Source organism: Dromaius novaehollandiae, chromosome 2 (genome assembly GCF_036370855.1).
Source record: "Dromaius novaehollandiae isolate bDroNov1 chromosome 2, bDroNov1.hap1, whole genome shotgun sequence".
Classification (NCBI taxonomy): Eukaryota; Metazoa; Chordata; class Aves; order Casuariiformes; family Dromaiidae; genus Dromaius; species Dromaius novaehollandiae.
This window is the reverse complement of record NC_088099.1, coordinates 17,895,198-17,918,581: the sequence shown is the minus strand read 5'-3', so window position 1 is coordinate 17,918,581 and position 23,384 is coordinate 17,895,198. Positions and strand designations below refer to the sequence as shown.

At 40.4% G+C, this 23,384-nt stretch overlaps 1 long non-coding RNA gene across 1 annotated transcript; it reads right to left on the bottom strand.

Moving 5' to 3' along the window:
- Positions 1 to 5,009: 5,009 nt before the first annotated feature.
- LOC112984069 (uncharacterized) lies at positions 5,010 to 22,495 on the bottom strand. Its single transcript, XR_003259394.2, has 3 exons — positions 22,165 to 22,495; positions 7,442 to 7,834; positions 5,010 to 5,832 (listed from the first exon to the last, which is right to left on the bottom strand). It is a non-coding gene; the product is annotated as an uncharacterized LOC112984069 (long non-coding RNA).
- Positions 22,496 to 23,384: the final 889 nt, after the last annotated feature.

Here is a 23,384-nt window from a genome sequence, read left to right as displayed (position 1 = left end):
GTGTGGAACACTGCAAAAGTTATGAAACAATTTTTGATGTTAAAAATTTGCAAAGAGAAAAGATGATACTGGTAATTCTGTTATTCTCACAACCTTATCCATTGTGAAGGGGAACAGGGGAGATGCATCTTCCCTATGTATAGTACCATTCTCTCTCAATTCTGTAAAAAGCTCTGCTTTGTTGTTTCCTGGATTTCAATGACCTGCCAATGGAGCAGTTCCCCTTCATATGATCTCATTGATTTTCTCCAATATATAATCCTGCTGTTGATCTGTGCCAGAGAAATGAATTGAGAGGCTCTTTTGGGCAGAAAATGTTTGGGAGCAGAACTAAGAGAAGAGAGTACCTGAAGTTTTCCACTTCTCTGTGCCTTCAACACCCTCCTCCAGTGTAATTCAGCACTGCCACGAAGGTAAGGAGATACACATCACTGCTCCAGCATTCCTAGTACATCCAGAAATCAGAAACTCATTGTTTATATTGCTTTTTTGATTGTCAAGTCCTGTTATACTGTAGAGAAATTTCCTTGCATCTCTGTCCCTTTGCCATGGATTTTACCACAGCAGGGAAGAACAGAGGCTGAGTTCAAGCAAGAGAATTCCTTATCTCCTGCAGGCTCTCTCTGTCAGGGGGTGTAGCTTTCAGTGGTCTCTACTGTAGTAGAGGGTACTTTTTCCTCATTGGTATCATCTGGGTTCAATTAAACTGACATACTTCATCTGGAGAATTCAAGTGTAAACTCCTAGATACTTCTGGCTTGTGTTACCACAGACATGGCTGGAGAGATAATCTGTAGATGTTTGTGACTGATTCCACTGCTGTTGCTAAAGCAGGGCTTTTCTAAATTTTATTCACTGTTTAATGAGAGGGGTGGGTTGAGATTTAACTTACATTAGTCATGGGTGCTGTTCAGCCTGAATGTCTTGCATATAGTGTCTGTATACTGAGGTCAGTATTTTGTGGCAAAGCTAAGCTTTTCAGCATCGATGACCAAAAGGAATTTGGAAACTGAAGTGGAAAGCAACTAGAGGGTGGTAACAGCATTTGCTGATGCAGATCTACATAAGGGCTCCAAAAGCACTTTAGACCCGAATCCTCAGCTGTCTGAAGGCATCCCCTCACAGGAGCAGTGCAATTCTCACATGTCCCATATGTCCTGGCATAGGGAGAGATTCAAAGTGGCAACTTGATCTTGTGGCCTAGAAGAGTGCTGTAGACACCACTCTGCCAGCATCTAACAGCCATTATGGAAGGGGAGTGAGTCTTGATCTTCACATACTGAGTGAGTTCCCTCCCTTCTAGACTATAAAACAGGGAATGGACTATCTTTATTTATTGAGAGTTTATGTAATTCCATGACTGCGCTTCCACTGGAGTAGTTTGCTGTCTACAGAGCTACCACTGGGCTCTGACTTCAGGAACCTACTGAATAAAACAGAGGTGCCCAGAAAGTTAGGCAGTGACTTAGTCGTGGTTTTGGTGGATGTAGTCATGTAACAAAGCAGCTAAAAGCCTGACTACTTCTAATGTCTTATGTCTTTATGGGTTTTGAACAAGCTTCCCTCTTTACCTTTTCTTTGGAAATGACCTCACATATGGCAAACACTACTGTGAATTAATAAAAAATACATAAGAATCTCTGATTTATGAAAATGGTTCTTCAGCATTTCCCCTTGCCCCTACCTAGTTGAGGCTTTGCACTGGGAATTGGCATCATCTGAATTTCATCAGATTGAGACCAAGCAGGATGTGTGTAGAATTCTTACACAGGAATGGCAAATATCACTTCTCTTCTGTTTTCTAAAGATGGAGAAATTACTTCATTGATTCATATTGCTCCCTCCCTCTACATTAGCTTTTAAGACTATTACACCTATCCAAAATCCAGTACTTTTTTCTTGATCTCCTGTAGTAGAAATGCATTGAATCGTGCATAAGGAACACATGAAACTGACAAAAATCTCTGTAGTATCCAGCAGAAATTTTGTAATTGGTACCATGAAGTTAAAATTGTCAGCTCATCCACAATGACAGTCCTTGTGTGTGCCTTAAGCTGGTAACAAAAGCACAATATTTTGAGTTACCTTAGCCTGCAGTGTAAAAAGAACTGCATTTGTGTATGGACAAATTAATGGAAAATCAACCTAGTGGCAAGATAGACCTTCAGCTGGAACTTGCTCTCACATAAGACTCAGTGCTCCAAAAGCCTGTGCTCCGGACTAGCCAAGCAAGGTCTCCCAGGGCTGTGGAGATGGTGTGTCTGAGACATGCCTGTGGAACCACTGTGACTGCCAGTGATTGCTGTGTGCAATGGCAGTGGGGTTTCCTGGCCTGGGCACGCCACTGCAATTGCCCCTGTGAAGTCCAATTGCACCAAAGGGTACATGAATTTGGAATAACTAAGCAGAGGAGGAAATGTCTTGCCAGACTGCAAAGAGATATATGGGCAGAAGGATGAAGTTCTCTAACCCTCTCCTAAATGGAGGCTCTCTTCCTGTCAGAAAGCAGGACTAGCATGTTAGGGAGGGAATAAAGTGGGTAAAGAGGTGAAGGCAGCAAGGAAAGAATGTCAATGTAAAACACATGTCAGGGGTGGCTAAGTACAACAGAAATCTGAGCATTTGCATGCATTTCCTGCTCTTGGTGGATGAATCAAACCAGTGAAATTATTAACTTTGCTGCCAATTTGAATTATGTCAGTGTGAAGGGAGCAAGGATTAAAAATAGACCTATCCACCAGGAAATAAGCACCCTTGATATGTAAAAGGATTGAGCACTATATAACAGACAGACAAGAGCATCCTGGTCTCCACATACGACTGAAAGCGATCTGAATTGAGTCCAGTCCCCAGTTCTGGCAGGCAACCAGCTATTTAGTCCTGCTCGTAAACTTATCAAACTTCATTTTAACATCAGGTAGATCTTGTGCCTGCACTACTACTCAGAGGCGGTTGCAGAGGACTACAGTCGTCTGAAGGTTAGAAACGTGCTTCTAATTTCCAAGTCAAATTTAAAGCTGATTATTTTTAGTTATATAGAGCAGAAAAAGTCCTGATCTGTAGATTTCTCTTAGAACATATGTTGCTAGTGAATGGAAGTGACAAGGGCATGGTACGTGGAAAATAAAACTCCTCCATTATCTAAGGAAGACTGGTGGCTTGAGATTCAGCTAGACACTGAGGAAGCTTGCAGGGGCAGTACACACCATCATCTGGCAACTGGAAGCTGTATCTGACATCCCCTAGTTATTCAAGGTGACTCATTCATTGAGGCATTAAAAGTGGCTGTCAGGGGATCTCAGGCACTTAACACATAGAAATATAACTTGACTCACAGCTCAGCTAGGACTGTGAGAAACCTTAATTTGGCTCATCTCGGCACAGGAGTGGTTAGGACTATGAGAATAGACGTATATCTGAGGTACAACTAAACAAGTTACTGGTGTTGTCACGGTGTTTGTCTGTCTGTTGTTTTTTTCCTCTCTGCCATGCAACCTTTTCAGCACCTCTCTGGTGACACAGCTGGGCTTGGGGACATGGCTGCAGATATCTGTGATACAGCTTCCGTGCAAACCTGTGCTCAAGCACTAATCTGCCTTCGGTTCAGATTTTTTTAACCCAAGCTAACATTCGTTTTAGAGCCTTCAGATAAGACCAGAGTATAATTTGGGAGGGGGAAGCTTGACAGCTTGATTGATTTTGCTTATTAGATTGTGGCAAAGTACATCCATCTTTGCAGTGCGGATGTGACAGAACCCACCCCAGTCCTGACTGTCCAGATGATCCTCTAATTTTTGTGTCCTGTATGTGGCATAATGGCATCCCAGTGTCAGACAGAGAAGCTGTCTAAGTCCTTTGCTAGAAGAGCTTAATCTTACTTAAGAGAAAGTGCAGAGGGACTTGCAGGTGCATGAAACAGTCTCAGATGACCTCTTAGGTTTTTGGTGTTAAATCAGCTTCTGAGAGATGGTGACACAGTGTTCTTTGCTGCTTCATTTCCGTGTAACCTGAGCAATCAGTCCTTGTGCTGCTGTATGAAGATCAAATGGCGAAATGGGCCAAGCTCCTTCAGTGTGAGGACACAGAGCTGCCTCACCACGCAGGCTGGTTCAGCCTGTGGACTGGGATGGCACCCACCAATGCTCTGCAGCGAATAGTGTCAACACCTGGGTCTAGCCACAGATGTTTCCAGGGGCGAAGAAGGTTTTGGCCTATGCCAGTAACCCTGGCTAGTGCAGTACGTGTGGCTGGGATGAATGTTAAAGTTTCTTGCGAGTCTCCCAAATCGGAGTGAGGCTGTTACCATCCCTAACTGGATCTGTATAAATATGAATTTGCATGAATCTCCATGGAGAGCAGGGCAGCCTCAGGGAGCCCTGCGGCACATGGTCCATGGCACAGGTACAAACCAATATCTATGCTGTCTTGGTTTTGCCTGAGCTAACATTGTATACCACATCAGTAAATGGGTATTCATTGTTTCATACATATGTATCTCACACAGTGCACAGCCTACAGATACACACATATTTGTATTTGTACTTTCCACTTAAAAGTTTCTTATTTTTAGAGGACACAGTTCTAACTGCAAAAAGAAAAAGTCTGGGAGCAGATTGGCTGAGCAATCTTTGATGAACAAATGTTTGTTAGCTTCAGCAATAAGAGCAATTAACAGTTAGTGTGAGTGCCACTACAACTGAATAATGATGGGTTTTAGCATTTCTTTGTATAGAAAAAGGCTGGGCTGACTGAGCTTTAAAATCCAGTATTGTGCACAGGCTTTATCTGCATAGTCAAGTTTCTTTTATTGGACTAACTGAAAAAAAGAGTCAGACATAGACATGCTTTCAAGCGTCTCTGAAATGTTTGTTAGGGCTTAATTTGATCACAGGCTCTATCAGTGTATTGTAGGATCAGTTTTGTTATTTCTTCAGGAATCTTTCAGTTTGCTCTCTTCAGATTTAGAGACTAATATTACTTCCTGGCTAAAATGAATGGGGAGAACCCAGTAACAGGAGGAAAAAAACTTTTATTTTGGGACACAATAGGTAGCACAAGGCAGACTTGGCAGCGAGGAAATAGTTTAGCTGAAAATAAGAGCTGAGATCATTGGGTATGTGGAAGGGGGGATTCCTCAGTGTCCATGGCGTGGAGTCACTGGAGTTTGTGAAAAGGTGCAAGGCCTGCTAGGAAAGGTTAGTGCTTGGGGTCTACCCTGTCAGGGAGCAGACAACTCCCTGGTCTACACAGTGATGGGGAAGCATCAAAGGAGGAACTGAGTGGACTTTGCATGTTGTGAAGTCCAACTTTTAATTTCATGAAAGTATATTCCCTTTTTTCTGTGAATTCGTATTTCAACATTTGATTTCTTTCCCATTTCATTCACTCAAACTCATATTTAGAGAAATGATTCCCTAGTCATTTATCTCTCAATTTTTTAACTCTAAGAGAATTGAAAATCTCTCTAGATATGTTTTTCTGCTGCAGTTGCCAATGCAATATCTTGATCGTAAAAAGTACAGGTTTATTTTGGTTGTATTACTATTTTGGACATGTACGGTCCAAGTCCATGAACTGTTTGACTGTGGATTGACACAGTGGGAAGCACTACTAGGTGATTTTTCTGATGTGAGGCTGTTCAAGAATAATATTTCAGAGGCCCAAGACCTGGTCTTCCCTCTTGCCATGTGTTCATGCAGGCCACCTCTGTGCCTTTCAGGACTGAGAGGAGAGCAGGCTGATGATAAAGATGTCCAGCTTTATGAGGAATCTCTTGGAGGTGCAAAACAACAGGAAATCCAGCAGATATGATCAATGGAGAATGTTTCCATGCTGGAAAGAAAAGGGAGCATGATCAGAATTGAGGCAAGCTGCAGCGAGCTCTGGCTCCCAGACCTCCCCTGCAGGCCCGTGTTATGAGAGGTGGCTCCAAAGGGTTAAAATCACCTTTGTTTCCACTCTCTGAACATGCTTTAGCTGTTGCTGGGGATCTAGCTACAAAAGATAAAAAGATCACAAGCCTACATTGTTCTTAACTAGCAGCATTTCTCTGTAATTCTCTAATTCAAAGCACACTTTGCTCACTTTTGTGCTCACTTTACAAGCCATGATGATGATAGGATTTCCAAAATCAAAGCTGAATGCTGAACTGAATTAAGAGAGAAAAAGCCACACTGTCTGGTTTTGGAGAGCAGAAGATAATTGCTGAGAATCATTTCAGCCAGTGGAAGGCTTAGCAGTGGCGTTGGGGGAACGGTTTTCTTCTATCAATCAGACTTGTTTTATTTTTATTGTAAAATAAACATTTTCTGGGCATAGGACGGCAATTACTCACTCTGCCCCTCCAGGGATGAGGTCGCACCAGCCACATCACAGAGGAAGGCAAAACTTTCCCATTTAGATTAAAAATGTACATCAAACAAAGCAAACATCGATGAAGCAGCTTAGTGTTTGTCCCTCTCAAGACCGGCTCACATAGTTTCTCTAAACACTAAGTCTGTATTAACACGCTGGGCTTTGAACTTTGATTTGATGGATAAACTGCTCTTCAACTTTTTGCCCCAGTATGACAATTAGACTTAATACACACTCCTTCACCTTCTTATTTGGAGAAAAATATGTTAGCAGGAGCCGGGTAAACTATTCAGTCACTTCAAATACAGTATTACAAAGAGTTAATTAAATGTGGTAGTAAATTTATTTAAAAAATAACTGATTGTTAGTTAAGGTCACTTACCCTGGCAGAACATACCATAAAGAGTAATTAAATAAGCTATTTGAAAATAATGCGAGACTGAGACTAGAGTAACAGTTATCTTTCACACTAATCTAAATGTATGCTGCACAGCTTTGCACACAGGCAGCGTGATCATAAAATTAGTAAGATGTGATTTCTCAACTTCTTATACTTATTCCCAACTGTTTCCAGCTAACACTGAAAACAATCAAGTGACACCAAGAGGTACCTTAAAAAATAGAGCTTTCTGTGATGTTAATGCTGCTCTGTTAACAGTTGTTTTCTGCTTCACAAGGAGAAAGTAAAGCAGTTTAAATGTCACTTCAGGGTGACTGTTTTGCTAGTGCTGCCTAAGTAATGGCTACCATTTCACTTTTACTGTGCTCTTGTTAATTAAATCCCACAACTAAAGAAAACAGAAAGTCAATAAGAGGAAATAAAGAGTTCTTAAGTTATTAAATGTTATACATTTGCAAATTCTGGCTGAGAAATATGATTTTAATACTTGATTTAGTACTTAATAGTTCTTTATGAAGCTTTGAGACCTGAAATGAATCTTATGTGACTGAAACAGCAGGGATGTACCTATTTTAAATGTTGTTAAAGACAGAAAAGGAAGAAGAAATGCTGACTACATTTGTTAGCATTAAAATGATGTGAGCAAAATCATGGCATATTAAAGTGAGTGGAAGTTTAGGCTCTTACTGGCTTCTGGTCTCAGATTTGTGACCATCGGTGCTGTAGCCAGCTGGCCCAGCAGCGGCAGACCAGCAGCAGGTCTCGCTCTCTCGTTCCACAATAGCTCCGTTCTGGTGCTGCAAAGGGCCCAGTGCTGGAGGTCTTTCTCCCCCCAGGCGTTGCTCGCGCAGAACAGCCCTGGGCAGGTCGGCCGGCAGGTCAGGGGCCAAGAGGCAGCCCAGCCTGGCCAGCGCCCCACAGAGAGCCGATCCGGCCGTGCCGCAGAGTCCCTGCAGCCCCACCTGGCTCACATGCACATGCGAGGTGAGAAAGTGATGACGACATCTTCAGTCATTTATACAGAGTCGCTGCTTGGATTTGGTTGCAGTTTTTCTGGTCCAAAGCAGGTATTTTTAAAGTCTAAAGCAAAAGAGTGAAAATCTATTAAATAGGCAAACAGAAAATCATAAGCTAACTAAACTATCTAATTAAAAAACTTTGTTTTTGCTTCGATGTTCAGACAGGAGTATATGCCTATGTATGATTCAACGTGCCAAATTTATAGCTCTTGAGTTTCACAGGAGAGACCATATGATAGCAGGATGCCATTTGAGTACATTACTGTGACCACAAGCATATGAAGTTGAGCTGTTTGGTTCTAGCACTGTTTTACTTTATTTTCCTGAAGGTATTTACACAGGGCAACTGCTTTATTCCAGAAACATTTGTGCAGTGGCCCAGTGTAACTGGCTTCTTGTGCCAATATGAAAGAGCACTATGAAAAATTACTCTTGGAAAGGACATACTAGACAGCATGGAGTAGAATTCTTTCAGTGAGCTTTTCCAGCTTTCTCCATGGCAAACGGCATACATTCACTCTCACATGCTTCAAATTCCAACGTTTACTTCTTTTGTATTCTAGTGAATTTTTTCACCAAAAATATTTCTGGGTTTGGCTGTAAGTTTAAGTGCTATTTATGCTCTCTATATGTAAGATCTGGATGTATCTCTCTGCAAAGATGTTGAAATCTGTGTCAGCTTACCTTTCTTGCATTCCATCTGTTACTGAGTGTTAGAGATGACCCACAGAACAAGAGTAGCAGGATTATTTTTGCTTATCTGTGGTGTATAAATATGCTCTGTTTGCATTAGAAGACCAGGCTTAATGCACCCTTGAAAACCACATATGTTGCTATAGGAATGAAAAAGTTAAACACAGCAGTCCCAGAAAATAGGAAATGATCCTTATCCTACTGTTGTTTGCAAATGCAAGGCTTGATGTGTAGGATAGCTGTTCTTTAAAATCCAGAATCATGGAAATTGTTTGCATCACGTATTGTCCTCTATTTCATTTATTGTTATTTGCTTCAGCTACGTTCACATGCCATTTTGTTCTATTTTTCAACAGTAACAGTATGTGATCTGTGAAAATGTGTATAATATTTGCATGGCTAGTCCAAGTTTTGCTATAAGTTTTTAGCACCTATTTTAGTGCCATCATCACTGTTTGATGTAGCCATAAAAAATGGTTGTAACAATACAGTCTTGAGCACATGAAGTTGACCTGTGCTATTAATGTGCTATATTTAAATACAAAATTGACAAAGATTTTGACATGTACATACATGTCTTCTGAAGTTAACTATTTGCATACATTTCCTGGTTCTGCAGTAATTCACAAGATTAGAATATTTAAGCACATAAGTAAAAAAATCTCAAATAAAACAGTATGTAATTTTTAGCCTGTATGGTATATATACTTTACATTGAGTTACATTTTTTTCAGTTCTTGCATAAAACATTTCAGATCTCATTAGTGTGCATATTTATACCCACAGCTCAGCCTGTGATAGCTTTTGTGATAAAAGCCACCAGGACTCAGAGAACAACTCACCAACTCAAAGAGGTGATGTCCTGAAGTAACCACTCAGACTGTCTGGTTTACTGTATATGCAGGCTAGAGGCTTGTTTCTCCTAACAGCTGACTTCATGTGTGTTTCTAACACAGACACCCCCTAAACCAAATCTCATTTCAAAGACTCCAGATGCTGATAAGACTACTATCCTGCTGGTAAGGCATGCCAAGTTTCAGTTACCCTTCTTTGCTGGCAATCACTGATTCTTATGTAGAAGTCAGAGTGAGGAAGCCCTTAGCTTTTCTATGCTTTCTGTGAGCAGGATTAAATGTTCTCCTCACTGTCAGGTATTTTCAGCATGCAGGAGTGTCTAGACGCCATGGTCCAGTCCCCTTGCAGCTTCTTCATCACGAAGCAAGTACACTGATATCCTGTGAGCTGTGCTGGTCTCTCCCTATCCCTCATATCTGCATCCTTTCTGGAAGGAGACCTCAGACCTGGGGATGGTATTCTACTAGTAGCCTTACTCGTGCTCTTCACAAATCTCCTCCCAGTTTCTGCTTGGAATTCACCTTCTTGTGAATTTTACCAGACCTGTTGCCCACAGCACTACATTGATTAAAATACTAATATAGCAGAGAACATAAGAGATGAGCCCGTGAGCCAGATTTTTAATCTTGGGTGTGCCCATGTATTTCTTATAAATATTGGAGTTAAAATTTAGTGTGGTACCAAACCAAACACTTTAGAGAAATTCAAATAAACTGCATCAAGCAACCTGGTTGTCTTTATCAACAAGAAATGTCATCTTTTCCAAAAAAGAAATGGTTTGTTTGACAAGATCTATGCTCCATGAAACTGCTTACACTTATGCTAATTCTATATTGCTCTCATAACCTCTTTTATAGAGAATGTGTTCCATTATTTTGCTTGGGTAAAGAAGCAGTGTAACAGCATTATGTTCCTGAGTAGATCCTTTCCTCCTTTTTCAATCTTGGAAAAGTAAGAGTGTATGAAAGCCAGGGGAAATGCCAATGTGTTTCCTGGTAAAGTATTCATTTCGGTAACTCCTCAGCCCTTAGAACTCTATGAAGTTGGTTGGTCCTTTTGATTTGAGAACATTTAATTTTAGGAGATTCTGGCTTCAATCCTCCTGTATGAAAGATGATCAGCTTTCTGGTCCATGTGTATCCTATGAGCTGAACCAATTCTCCTGCTTTGTTCCAGAGACAAGAGTATCAATTAATATCCACTGACCCTTTCTTTTGTTTGAGCTGTCTTTATTCCTAACACTTTCTTTATATACAGTGTTATGAATGCCACTGGCGACTGAAATTTCATTGATTTCATTAATTTCTTTAGCTTTTGTCAGTTTTACCAGTTGGCTGTACTTTCATTTTGTAACTTACATGTTGTTATTAACTTTCCTTTCATATTCAAATTTAAATGTTTCACTTCTATTGTTATGTGCAGATCTTCTTTGAACCAGGATGTTTTTGTGGCCAGAGTAACTGTTTTTCCCCTCTCTCTCTGGACTGTCAGTCTGGGTGCATCCAGTAGTATGTCCTAGAGCAATTTCCAGCTTTTGCTAATATTTCCCACTTCAAATGATGTACATTGCAATGGCAATGAATCAGAAACTGACAGACAGAATTAAAACCAGTGTTCAGCCCTCCTCAAATTTGTAGAAGTAGTAATGGAATAAACAATGTCAGAATAATTTAATACAGAGAGAAGTAATTGAATTAAAGCCCTTTTGTGTACATAATGTCAAAATGCATAAAAGAAAGTAAGAAACCCATATGTGGAAAGGAAATACACATTTTCAACAAAATCAGTTTCAGAACATGCAATTTTCCTACAAATTTGCCTGTTTTGTAAATGAAGACATTTACTCACTTTCTTGCATAAGATGTAGCTGATGGCTACATACTCACCCTGTAATTTAGCTCACAACATAAGACTCAATGTGTGTTACTGTGTCCAGGTTTTTAGTGTCAAAGGTCTTGGAAGAACTGTCTTTTAGGATGGAATGAGTTCCCCTTTAAACTAGCTTCCCCTGTGAGCTTTATTATATTTTATATTATTTTATTTTACTCTCAACAGGTAGAGAAGTTTAGATGCCTTTGTCTGGCTGATAGCAAGGCAGTCCATCGATGGGGAATGCTAGTCAGGAAAAGGGATGTAGCACAGGGCCACAGTGTCCCAGAGGCAGCTGAGCCAAGAGTCCAGGGCTGCCTCCCCAGTGGGCCATGAGCTCAGGGCTGTGCACAGGAACTACACCAGCTCTGTGAGCCTTCAGGATCCCAAAGGCTGCTCTCTCACCTCTAGAGAAACTCAGATGTCTTGAGACCCACAAAGCACTGAGGGAGGCTTTGGCAGCCTCTGAACTGGGGCTTTTGGTTCCCATTGGCACATTAATGTTGAACCAGGGACCCAGGGAGGCATGGAGCATCCACTCCATTTCAGCTTTGGTACTTCACGTAGCGTCACAGCACTGTGCAGTGGTCAGGCTGGCTGTGTTAGCACCTCTATGCTAAAATACAGCATGCTGAATAGTTTCATAATTATTGGTAACATAGCAGCAGCTCTTACTTCTAGTATCCTGAATCCAAATTCCAGCCCAAGAGAAGGGACCCAACAGATCTCTCCGCTTCCTCGCGGATGTCTGTCCGTATCATGCAACACATCAGTCTGCTGAGGTGTGTACTACAACCATCGCTGTGAATGCCACCTTGTCCTTGTGGGCAACCCTCACACAGGCTGGTGGTGGCATCGTAGGCTGAGGTGTGGGAAAACACTCAAAAGTGTGCCTAAAAGTTTCTTACCAGCAGCAGTACCCAGTGTGTACCCCCTTTTCTACTTCCCCACGAAACTGGCTATTTTTTCCTCCTCTGTGATCCCTTTGGTTAGAATGGAGGATTATTTTAGGATAGGCAAAGAACTCCTATTCTTGTGCTAGAATAGGGCTGGATTTTGGGAAGCAGTTTGGATGGAAGAGACACTAGTCAGGGGTCATGGATAAACACAGAGCAGAAATTATGGATCACATTTGATAATACCATGCCCACGAGGGGACAGAAATATCAAAAAGATTCCTGGAAGCCAACTGGACTATTACTGTAAGTAATACTATATAAGATTTGTAAGAAGTAGTATAAGAAGTAACAGGAATATTACTTTCACAAAGACTTTAGAAGTTCAAAGGTTTGTGAGGAGTGTTCATGGTCAGAGAGGTATTAAGAATAGCATTTTTTTTTCTCTTGAGATTTATGATTTAGTTGGTATCTCTGACCCTTTTTTTCTACCGATGCATTCTAACACTACTACTGAAATTAAGCTGGCCTCCTTTCTTTTTGCATAGGCTGTTATCTGTCAGAAGCTTTTAACACCAGTCCTTCTATAAATATTTATTTATCTATCTTTGACAGACAGATTTTCAGAGTAATGCTTTCCTTTATATAATATTATGCATGTTGTCAAAAAATTAATTGCTATGAATAAAAAGTATAATGAGCAGGTTTAATGAGTTTATCATCTTCCCTTCCTAACTTCCTGTGTGTAAGCATTAAGTCATGGTGAATTTAACTCTACAATTAAAATATTTTACTATGTACAAAAGATATGCCAGAATCATTACTGTAATGCATATGGTCCATTCATTATTCTCTGGTAAAATGTGAGGCAAAAAAAACATAGCAAAGTGGAGTATTTATTCAACATAGCAAGCGTATGGTTTGAAAATGAGAACACCTGCTTTCAGAACACTCACTGAAATTTTTCCTAGTTACTGTATTTTGAGGAAAATTTACGGGCAAAAAAAAGCCCCTCTGTTGTTAAGAAAGTTTTTAGAAATACCAGTTCAGAAATGCACACTGTACAATGTCAAAAGACAGCACCAATTTTACTAATGGCAGGCACTTTGTTTTCAGGTTTTCCTAATACATTAAGCACCAGAGACTACATTAAATACTATGTGCAGCTTGTGGCTACAAGCCAAAAGGAAGCCCACATGACATTTAGTGCCCTTGTCTGCAAGTTGATAAGAGAGTCTGGATTCTCTAAACTCTTTAAGTGCTCAATGTCAAGCTGGAATTCAGTAACTCCAGCCTGAACAACTTACGTTATTTAAAAATGCATACTTAGTTCTAAGAGGTTTCCAAGCACTCTAATTCTGGGGTATTTGTACAGAGTAATACAAAAAGCTTTTTATTTTGCAACTTTATGTTCTTCATCTTGTTCAAATATTATTTACTTTAGAATTCATCTGATAGACTCATAAAGTTAAACATGCTACTCAATAAAATGGGACAGGGCTCCGACAAGCCTCAGGAAACTTAAAAATGTTTCAAGTATTTAGAGTTTACTATATCACAAAGTAAATTTTGAACAGTGTGAGTGTGTGCCCTCAGATCACATAAAAATGCTAGACAGAAATATTCATACCCAGTCATTTGACCTGCGCAGACCTGGAGGTTTGTAATGTTGTGCTAATGAGTCTATGTTTGCTCATGCCTAGATTTGCCAGAATTGTGATAACTCTGCATAAAATTTTGTTGGAATCTCTCTGCAGAATAACCCAGAATATCACTGTTGTAGGCTTTTATTCCACCCTGATAGAAACTAAATTTCCTGTTCTTTGTCCTATCTATAGACCAGCAAGTACAGTCCCTAACTCATTGCAGGCACTACTACATTTTGCTTGTGAAGAGATCACTCTGGTTTAGCTTCTTTCCTCTCCATAGCACTCCACAGTCTGTCATTGCAGAGCTGTAGCAGGAATGGAGAATCCACAGTTGCTTGCTAGAATTTCAAACAGAATTTCACTGTGTCCCTAATTCCCTTAGCTAATGATCATTAAGTGAAACATGCTGTGCCTGTGGGGTGGACTGAGCATCTTCCACCTAACCAGTGTATTAATGGAAAAATGAATTTCCAAGAAAACAAACTATTTTTGTGTCTGTTCTTTGTAAGAAAAAAAAATTTACAGCTTAAAAAGAATAAGGCACTCTCTGAGCCTGAAAATGATTTATTCAGGAATGGCACAAGGGAGCTGTAACTAATGAGCTTTGTGCCTTTGTTCTTATCTGAAGAGGGTTCTCTGCTGGCAGATTTAAGTCACCTCCTTCCCCTGTCCCACATCAGTGAAGCTCAGGGTCTGGGCTGAATTCCTCTGGCGTAACATGAACATCTTTAAAAATCATACGCAAAATGGAGGAGGTTTTTAAATTACTTTGCCTCAGCTTTAGTAGCATCTAGCATGTCTGAAGGACAAAGCCCACCTAGTGGACCATGCGAAGTGCTGCTAGAGAGGGAACAAGAAAGGGAGGGATCCATCCCTTGGAGGACAAAGCTTTCCACCTCCTTGAGGTATAAGTACTGGCAGACATGGCTGATAGTCAGCAAGGTGAATCCACCTTCAGTCTCCATCTCTGTATTTCTACACTAGGAAGTTTCAGTCTCAGCACAGAGCTCATCCATAGCACAAAGCCATATCTACCAGGACGATCCTGACCTGTCTCCTGGACAGTAACACAAGCCATTACCTCCACTCTCTCACTCACCATCCTTTTTCTAGCTTAGCACTGACTAATTTTGGACAGTATAAAGCCCTTTTTTTTGCAAGAGTTTTACAAGTGTACTTATCAAGTTTTGTAGTTCCAGTCCTCCAAGGAGGATTCTCCTTTGGAAAGCCTCTTGGGTCTGTAGAGTGCAATTGGCTTGGCCTGTCTCCATGAGCACAAGCCGAAGCTGTCTTCTCACCATGCGTACTTTGTGGGGCTGGAAGCTGCTGGTCATCTCCATGCTAGCAGCCATGGTGTTATTACACTCAGCACTGGCAACCAAAGGTCTTGACTAGTATTATAGCTATTTGGAGCTTCAGCAGGGCTGGCTTTACCCAACTGAGGAATATTATGCGTGAAAATACTGTAGGGGAGAATGCAGATAGAAAAATGTGAATGAAATCTGGGAATTTTTTAAAGGGAGCTGCTAATATGGCCAAGCCAAACACGACTGTACAGTCAAGAGAGAAGACAACTTTGAGTAAAAGCCCATTCTGATTCAGTGGTGAACTGAGAACAACAATTATAAATAAAATAGCAAATAACCCTCCACCTGAAAATAAATGCCAATGAGCAGAAATTACAGGTTCCAAAGTAGAAAATACTGAACAGGGAAGCTGAAAACATTGGCAAGGTGGGGCCAACACAGCTAGTATGACAAAGAACATGGAAAAGGAAAATGATATACAACCATTATTTGAAAGAGATAATGATACAGGATAAAACATTCAGAATTGCTGCTATTTTCTGATTAGCAAAGAGCAAGATAATGGAATACTACCACATAAGGTTGATAAATGACTACAGTCTATTAATGACTAAGGAAGCTGTTGGAGAACAGTTATTAGAAATAAATATTTTGAAGAACTGGAAGATGAAATCTCTCATTTGCTGATGCTTATTGCTATTAAATCTTGAAATACTATGGTGTGTTCGTGGGATGCAGAAAGTAGCAAAGAGAGATTGGAAGACTGAGACAATGCCTTACAGTGCAAGCTTTAAACTGCTCAGTCTGCTTAGTTATTCAGAGGAAAGATAGAGATGGACTGATCATTTTATAGAATCATCTTCATACGATATTAGCGGGCTCTTCTGTCAACACAGAGATTCATGAGATGATCCACTTAAAGAAGAAATATACCCAAATTTGTCACTATGAGGCTGATTGTATTGTAGAACAAACTTCCAATAAAAATTGAGAGCAACCATTTCATGCTTCACTAGATATGTTAATTGAATGGACCACCTGAGTGCAAAGGTGGTTTGTTCCTATGGAGCAGGGAGTGGGATATTGCAGAAGAAGAGGCAGTAACGTGGTTATCTCCAGGGAAAACAGGAGATCATGAACCAGAGGGAGATTAGAAGGGGGAATCATATTGAGCTAAATAACCAAAAAAATCCATGACTGTTAATATCCGGAAGAGTTTCACCAGTTTAGCTTTTTCTTGACAGTCCAGACAGTAAGGTTAGAGCAATTGTTTTACGAGAATAGCTCTCCTGTTGGTAAGAGATGTATCTATTCCTTGAGTGGGTTCATCCCAGTGCGAAGTGGTTGTTTCCACAAGGTCAAGCATGGGGTGAAGTGTATTACCTTCAGGGAGGAATGTGTATAGGATCCAGGGTGTTGATGGTGTTGCCCCGGAGGACCTTTTGTGGGGGTAATTTTTACCCTTTTTGCTCAGGCACAGTCTGGCCATTTAACACATCCATTAGAAGCTTTGAAATTTGCAGTCTCTATTTCCAACTTCATGAAGAGCTTGTATGCCCCAAGCTTGTCTGGCTTTTTCTAACTATGTCAGTTGTTCTAATAAAAGATACTATTTCTTCATACAAACATCGCATTAGTAGTTTCCAGCTCTTTAACACATATGTTGTATCAGGATGTGTATCTCATACAGAAACCAGAAATTTGACTAAAGCTGACAGGTCTTTCCTCTTTTCGTAAATTTCCTTGCTTTTTTTGTCACAAAGCCCTGAATTAACTCAATTTTTGAAGAATTTTGCTCAAAAACTGTGCAGACCTGAAATGAACATCTGGACTGAGTTTGGTTCCTGGAATGAAACTGCAAACCGCAATAATTTCTTGCGGTTTCAAGTAGCACTGGTATTAATATCACCTTGAAGGTATCTAGTATACCTCAAAGTTCTTGTGAAGGAGGACTCTACAGTAATACTTAGGACTGTGATCAGACCACCAACTGCTCGGTAACTTCTATTCTAAATACAATGTGAAGCAGCATGTCTCAGTGGAAACCATTTCTGATTCAGCTCTGGAGAGGAGGATAAATGCTTGTTTAACAATATTTGACAATATGTATTAAATAGATATTTCTAGAGACAAGAAAGAAAATCTAGAACAGCATGGAAATTCCAGCATCTTGTAACTAACTGCTCTAAAAAATTCTTGTGAGTGTAATGCTGTTTTGTTTGGTGCCGTAACTTCAGAAATCTTGCTTCCCATACAGTTTGTTTTCCTGCTCCCAGGCTTAGAGCTTGGGCCATATATGGAAAACATTTCTATTTCTGTCTGTGCTAGAATAGCATGTTTAATCTACAAGTCTGATCCAATGACATTACATTACATTCCTCCACCATCACATGGAAAATACAGCATAAGGTTTTGATTAAACAAAACAAAAAATTACAATTAAAAACCCAGCAAACAGAATGCATAAATAAATTTAAAAACTAAGAGAGAGAGAAAGCAATTGTGTACTGTATCATGTCCATGTGCTATGACGGGTTTAGGTTATCTCCAGAAAAATAATTGAAATGGGTTTGTAAAACACATTGACGGGGTTCAATGAAAGCCAAAGAGCATTCTGCAAAATAGGATTTTCTTATATGTGAGCAAGAAGTTGTGGGCATGGTTCTACTATGTGCTACCAATACATGTTGAGCTATATAAACTGCCACTAGTAAATTCTGTTAGCTCACTTAGCCATCTCCATCCACTGAGCCAAATACATGGGGAGAGAAACTGATCCAATACATGAATATGCTGGCACTTCAGACGTGTAACTGTCAGGCTACAAAAGTCTTAACCATTTTAAGGCTTCATGGTGATTCCAGAAATTAAGAAGAGTTTTTCTCTATTCTATTGATAAAGCTATTCAGTAGATAAAGTCCAGTACCATACTTGGACTTCTGTCTTGAAATTAGTCCTTCAGTCAGACTTGCGATAAAAATCCCAAGGTCCTAATAGAAACAGAGTGGGAAAAAATCTCTAGCCAGATATATGTAGTACTAACCATTCACAGATTGAAAAAATATAGAATTTGCTTTTCCTGCCATGGGCACAGCTCAAGATCTTGCTGTCTTCATTAAATCTTTGCTCTCTAAGGGTTAGACTAAAGAGTGCTATCTGCACTGAACCTATCCTGTGAATTTATGTGCCAGAATTAAGTCTACTCTAGAGCAAAGGCATAGTGGTGCTAACAGATTTTAAAGATTCAAAACCCAGCCTCTTCTAGGAAAGAGGTGGGATACATCATATAGGCCTTGACAAAACTGGCTTTTCATCTAAACTCATTCAGCTAGGATCTCTATGCAGGCCTTGATTTTAGGGTGGGATAAATCACCCTTTGGTGGAACCTACCTTTGCTGTAGCAGGAGGCTAGTGACCAAAACCCTATGCTATAGAGGGCTATATTTAGTTGTGATGGATAATGTTGGATGTATTTACAGGCCTAGACCAAATGTGTTTTATCTCTGCTCTTCAATTTCCTCCTTTCTAGATCACTAATTATTGAACCTGAGATTTTTGACATATAAAGTAACAAAGTGACTAAGCCTTTTTAATAGTATAAATAAACCATAAGAGTATTTTTGCATTAGCTTCAGCTATAGTAGAAAAGACTCAAGGTAAAATTCAAAACTGGTTGTCAAACTGAAAATTTTGCTATAATTTCCCTATTTTTATACTGAATGGAAAACTCACCTTAATGTGTAACAGATTCAGTCTGCAGTGAGTATTTAGTGACATGCATCTATGTCACACCAGCAAAAATTAGTCATGCAACTACCAGTGGGCACTTTGTGCAAACTGTGTATGTTGGCATGCAGTAAGCCACCTTGCCTGGAGTCATTAAGTGCCAGGCTCTGTTTTCATGCAAAGGCTATCTCTTTCTCCTTAAGTGGCAGTTTTAGAAAACAAAATAAATTATCTTTGTTTGCAACACTATTCTGGCTAAATAACTGTACATCAGTTCATCACAAAAGAAAATCAGAAAAAAGCAAAAAGAGCTTTGGACTGAAAATAGAGAATTTCAGGACAGCTTTAACTCAGTCACTTCTTTTGCCACTTTTTTTTTTTTGATTGTTTAGCTGAATTATAACATTGTTCCTTCATCCTTTCACTGTGCAGTGTATAATCTATCCCATTCTTTCTCATATTACAAGGAGATCTTAGATTAGAAGACATGGAGTTACACTATTCACAAGCAGGCCAAAACCAAATCTCTTCTCATCTGGCAGGAAAAAGGTGTGAAGAGTTCTGCTGTGCTCCTGAATGTGAAGGAAGCATGCAACAGAATAATGGCAATGGTGTAGTGACTAAAATTCATCATTTAAAAGGGCTGCCATAGATTATTTTTAAAATGCAGACATTTCAGAGCAGACAAAGAGGTGTAATAACTGGATTGCTGATGGAGACTTCCTACTCTTAGAATTATAACAGTACTGGGTAATGATGTGCCTAAGAAGAAAAGCATTCCTTATTTTATTCCATCTTCTGCAGCATATTTGAAAAACAAATAGCTTTGACTTTTCTTTCCTCCTTGCAAGAGGTCTGATTTTTAGTGGTGCAGAACGGAGACATTAAAATATTCTGAGTCGACAAATATCCCCTATTTTTTTGGAAGTGAAAGTCCTCAAAGGAAAATTTCTCTAAATTTCCCCAAATGTGTCAGATGCTTTCCACTATTAGTTTCTGAGATCCTCCCCAATTTTCCAGCACAGCTTCACAAATTAATCATAAGAGAAAAATTCCATGTGTATTTTCGTTGTACAAAAATAAATTTTTTGATCTTCATTCTCCTTTCTAGAGGCTCTGGCCTTCTTTTTTTTTTTTTTTTTTTTTTTTTTTTTTTTTTTTTTTTTTTAATCTAGGATTCCATTTCAAAACTGGCTCCACGAAGCATCAGTTGTAAAGGGGAGAAATAAAATAAGAAAACATCTTGAAAAGTAGTGGAGTACATTTACATAATGTGCCATGAAGTTTAGGAGGGTTCTCTCCTTGCTGGACTCATCACACATCAGAGCTGACCAGGAAAGCGAGTGCCACAGGTGCATTCTTACTGACACTGTTATTGGCACAACGAGTCTGCTGTCATTTAATGGCAACACTTCTCATTTAACAACAGCTCTTTCATCAAAAAGAATAACAAGGCCTGGGCTCAGTACAGGACTGGGAGTTAAAGCAGCAGCTGCCATTTGTAACACTGATCTCCTCTGATCCAGAATGAAGAATGGAATTTTTGCTTTATTATTTCTTCACCTGCAAAACCGAGATAATGCTATAGAGGCACGAGGGCTTCGTAATGTTTGTAGATCATGTTGAGAGTGAAAAATGGTACATAAGCGCTCTTATTATCTAGAAGCATCTCCTCCTCCTCCATAGGTGGATGAAATTCAAGACTGCTTGGACATGCTTTTTCTATGCAGCCACTGAGGGAGAGAGTCTTGCCCATGCTGGACATGGCAGGGGCCTTTGGCTGGCGCCTTCTGGGGAGGTGTTACCCTCTCGCTGTGAGCTGCCCTCAGTGTGGGACTCCTCAGAAGACTGTTGTCATCACCAGAGCCCTGCCAGTTAGATGCTGGGACTGACTCTGGTGCCTCACATCAGGTGCAATATTCTACCTACTGTGCAAGCACATGTGATACGAGTAGGTTAGGGTGGCAAACAAGGCAAATGGCACAAGGGAGAATGTTTATGGCTGGACCACTTGCAGTGGAACTGCATTTCTACAGCTGCTGTATAGTCAGAAGCACTTAGGAGTGTTTCCAAGTATATAGTAGCTGGAAACAAGGAGTAAAACCATTACAAAAGCCAGAACACATTGATTTCAGTCAAAGGATCTCATCCGAAAATGTACAGCCTGTTAGAGAAGATTTCCAGTAGTCATTCAAGGTGCCTTACATGCTATTAGAAATGAAGTGTGAATTAAGACTAATATGGGGTATTGCATCAGGTGAGATAAAACACAGATTCCGTCTGGCTGAAATTATGACAAGCCTGTCTCCTGGAAAAATAACTCTGTGTTTATCTTGCAGGTGCTTGCTTCAACCAAATAAAAGCTGAGAGAGAGATTTCTTTAGTGTTCTGAAGATACTTAAAAGCAATAAAATCTAGGGGATGTAAAATGCCAAATGAAAATCTCCAGCTCATGCTTAGAAAAGTCTTTGAAGTAAGAATAGCAGCATTTTAGGATTCTGGAGGTGTATAAATTGATATAAATAGACATCTAGTAGAAGCACAGGAACAGGATGGAAATACACATTTGGAAAGTATTTTTAATAGAATATAATAATATGTTACACTACACAAATAAATCCCCCTTTTATTATGTGCTATAAAAATTCTTCTTTGATGCCTTCTGAAGAAAGAGACATTCATTTAACTCACTACCTTTCTTGCCTTTCTGAACTGGGAGACTTGTAACTACCTCGCAGAGAAAAAATCATGCAATTAATGAAACAATCAGGATTCATGGTCATTGCCAGACCAGAAAGAGGCCAGTAGTTTTAATGATTCATTTTATTTACTTACATTTCAAATAGTTTGGTTTAAAAATTGTTATGTGTCTTTTGTTGCTATTTTAGTTTGGATTTTTTCTTTTGCAAGAGGAAAGTTAGCTACTGTGAATATAGGCTATGTCCAGCCATTGCCTCTGGGAAACTTTAAGAGCAGTTCTAAGGTTGTTTTATTTTCCAGTGAGAATAAATGGGCACCTTGCCCTCTCACATTGTAGCTCCTTCACGGATGAAGGCAGGGAGTGCTGCATCTGTGGCAAGTGAGCACTAAGCCGTGCTCTCCGTCCCTATCTCGGGAATCAGATTGCAGAAGAAGATGGAGAAAGGCACGAAGCGGCTAAGTGCTTGTAGCACGGCTATGGCTAGGGGAAAAGTGGAATGTGCAAAAACTGGTGAGTTTCCCCTCAGGTTTCCTTGCATTGCGAAGCAGCTGTGCTCCCTCCCCCTCCTCCTCCTCCTCCTCTTGCTGCTGCTCCTGCTCCTCCTTCTCCTCCTCCTCCTCCTCCTCCTCCTCCTCCTCCTCCTCCTCCTCCTCGCTGCCCCCACCCCCCTTCCGTGCAGAGCCTCACGCACTCACCGCACCATGGTTCGGCAAGAGGAAGCTGAGTCAGAGCAATACATTCAAAGCAAGGCTTTATCTCCACTTTCTATCAAGCCTGCTTGAAAGAGGATGCTGTTTGACTAGTGGTCTTGCAGGAAACTCTCTTTGTGGCAGCTGCTGGTTTTAATGAATCAAGTCAGTACATCGCTTTGATGGCATCTGCTTCTCTTTTGCTCCCCATACAAAAGCTCGTAGGCTCGCTTGTGAGTAGCAGGCATAGTTCGGATATAGGCAAGCATAAATTAAGGTCTCTGCCTAATCACAGAGTATGAACCTCAGCATTCCTCTGGTATTTGCCTCAATAGTGACAGTACAGCTGTGGTGTGCTGTTTGTGAGACAGCCCAACTCAAAAAAACAATTTTCTCCAGATTTCTTGCCATTCCACCATCTGTGCCTTTAGGGAGGATGTTTGAGAGGCTCCTGGGGCACTGAGGCCAAGTCAGGTTGGAGGGTGAACACAGTGGCTGAACCCACCATGATTTCTGAGCTGAGATCTGCACCATCTTTGGGAATTCAGAAGTCCTTGGAGCCCAAGGGGCTGTGTTTGCGCATGTACAAGCAAGCAAGGGGAGCCAGCTGGGGCAGGGATTTATGCAGCACCTTCTGTGTTGGGCACTAATGCTATAAAGCTTGTGAAAAAAAATGGAAGGCCCAGTTCTGCTATGTGCCAGAAGTTTTCATGCAAGACAAGTTTGACATGCATATGGACCAGTGATATGGGTAGGTAGGAGGACATGGCAGATGTGTCCATAACTCATCACTGCAATAGAATACAGTCCAGGCAGGCCCTCAGCTCTGTATCTCTCATTTTTGCCTCCATTCCCATGCTTACTGCAAGCACTGTAGCTCATCTCACGGTTTCCTGGTGCCTGTTGATTTCTTTTCTGTTTGTTTCTTTTGCCAGCTTCTAGATGGCTCTATCTTTTCAATAGTCTTTGGTTTTGTTCTGGAGCTTTTTCTGAGCTTTCCAGTCCTACGCACTCTCTCTTTCTTTTGCTCCCTTTTTCCTCTCTCTTTCTCTCTCTCTCTCCTCTTTCTCTCTCTCCCATTTTATCTCATGCAGCTAATCGCACCAGGGTGTTCGTCAAGGCATCAATGTAAAAGTAATTGCTTCAAAAGCTCTTCCATCATAGAGCTCCTTGCCTCCTTCATTGTGTTTGACCCTACTGTGAAACAGGCAATCTGCAAGTGTCTC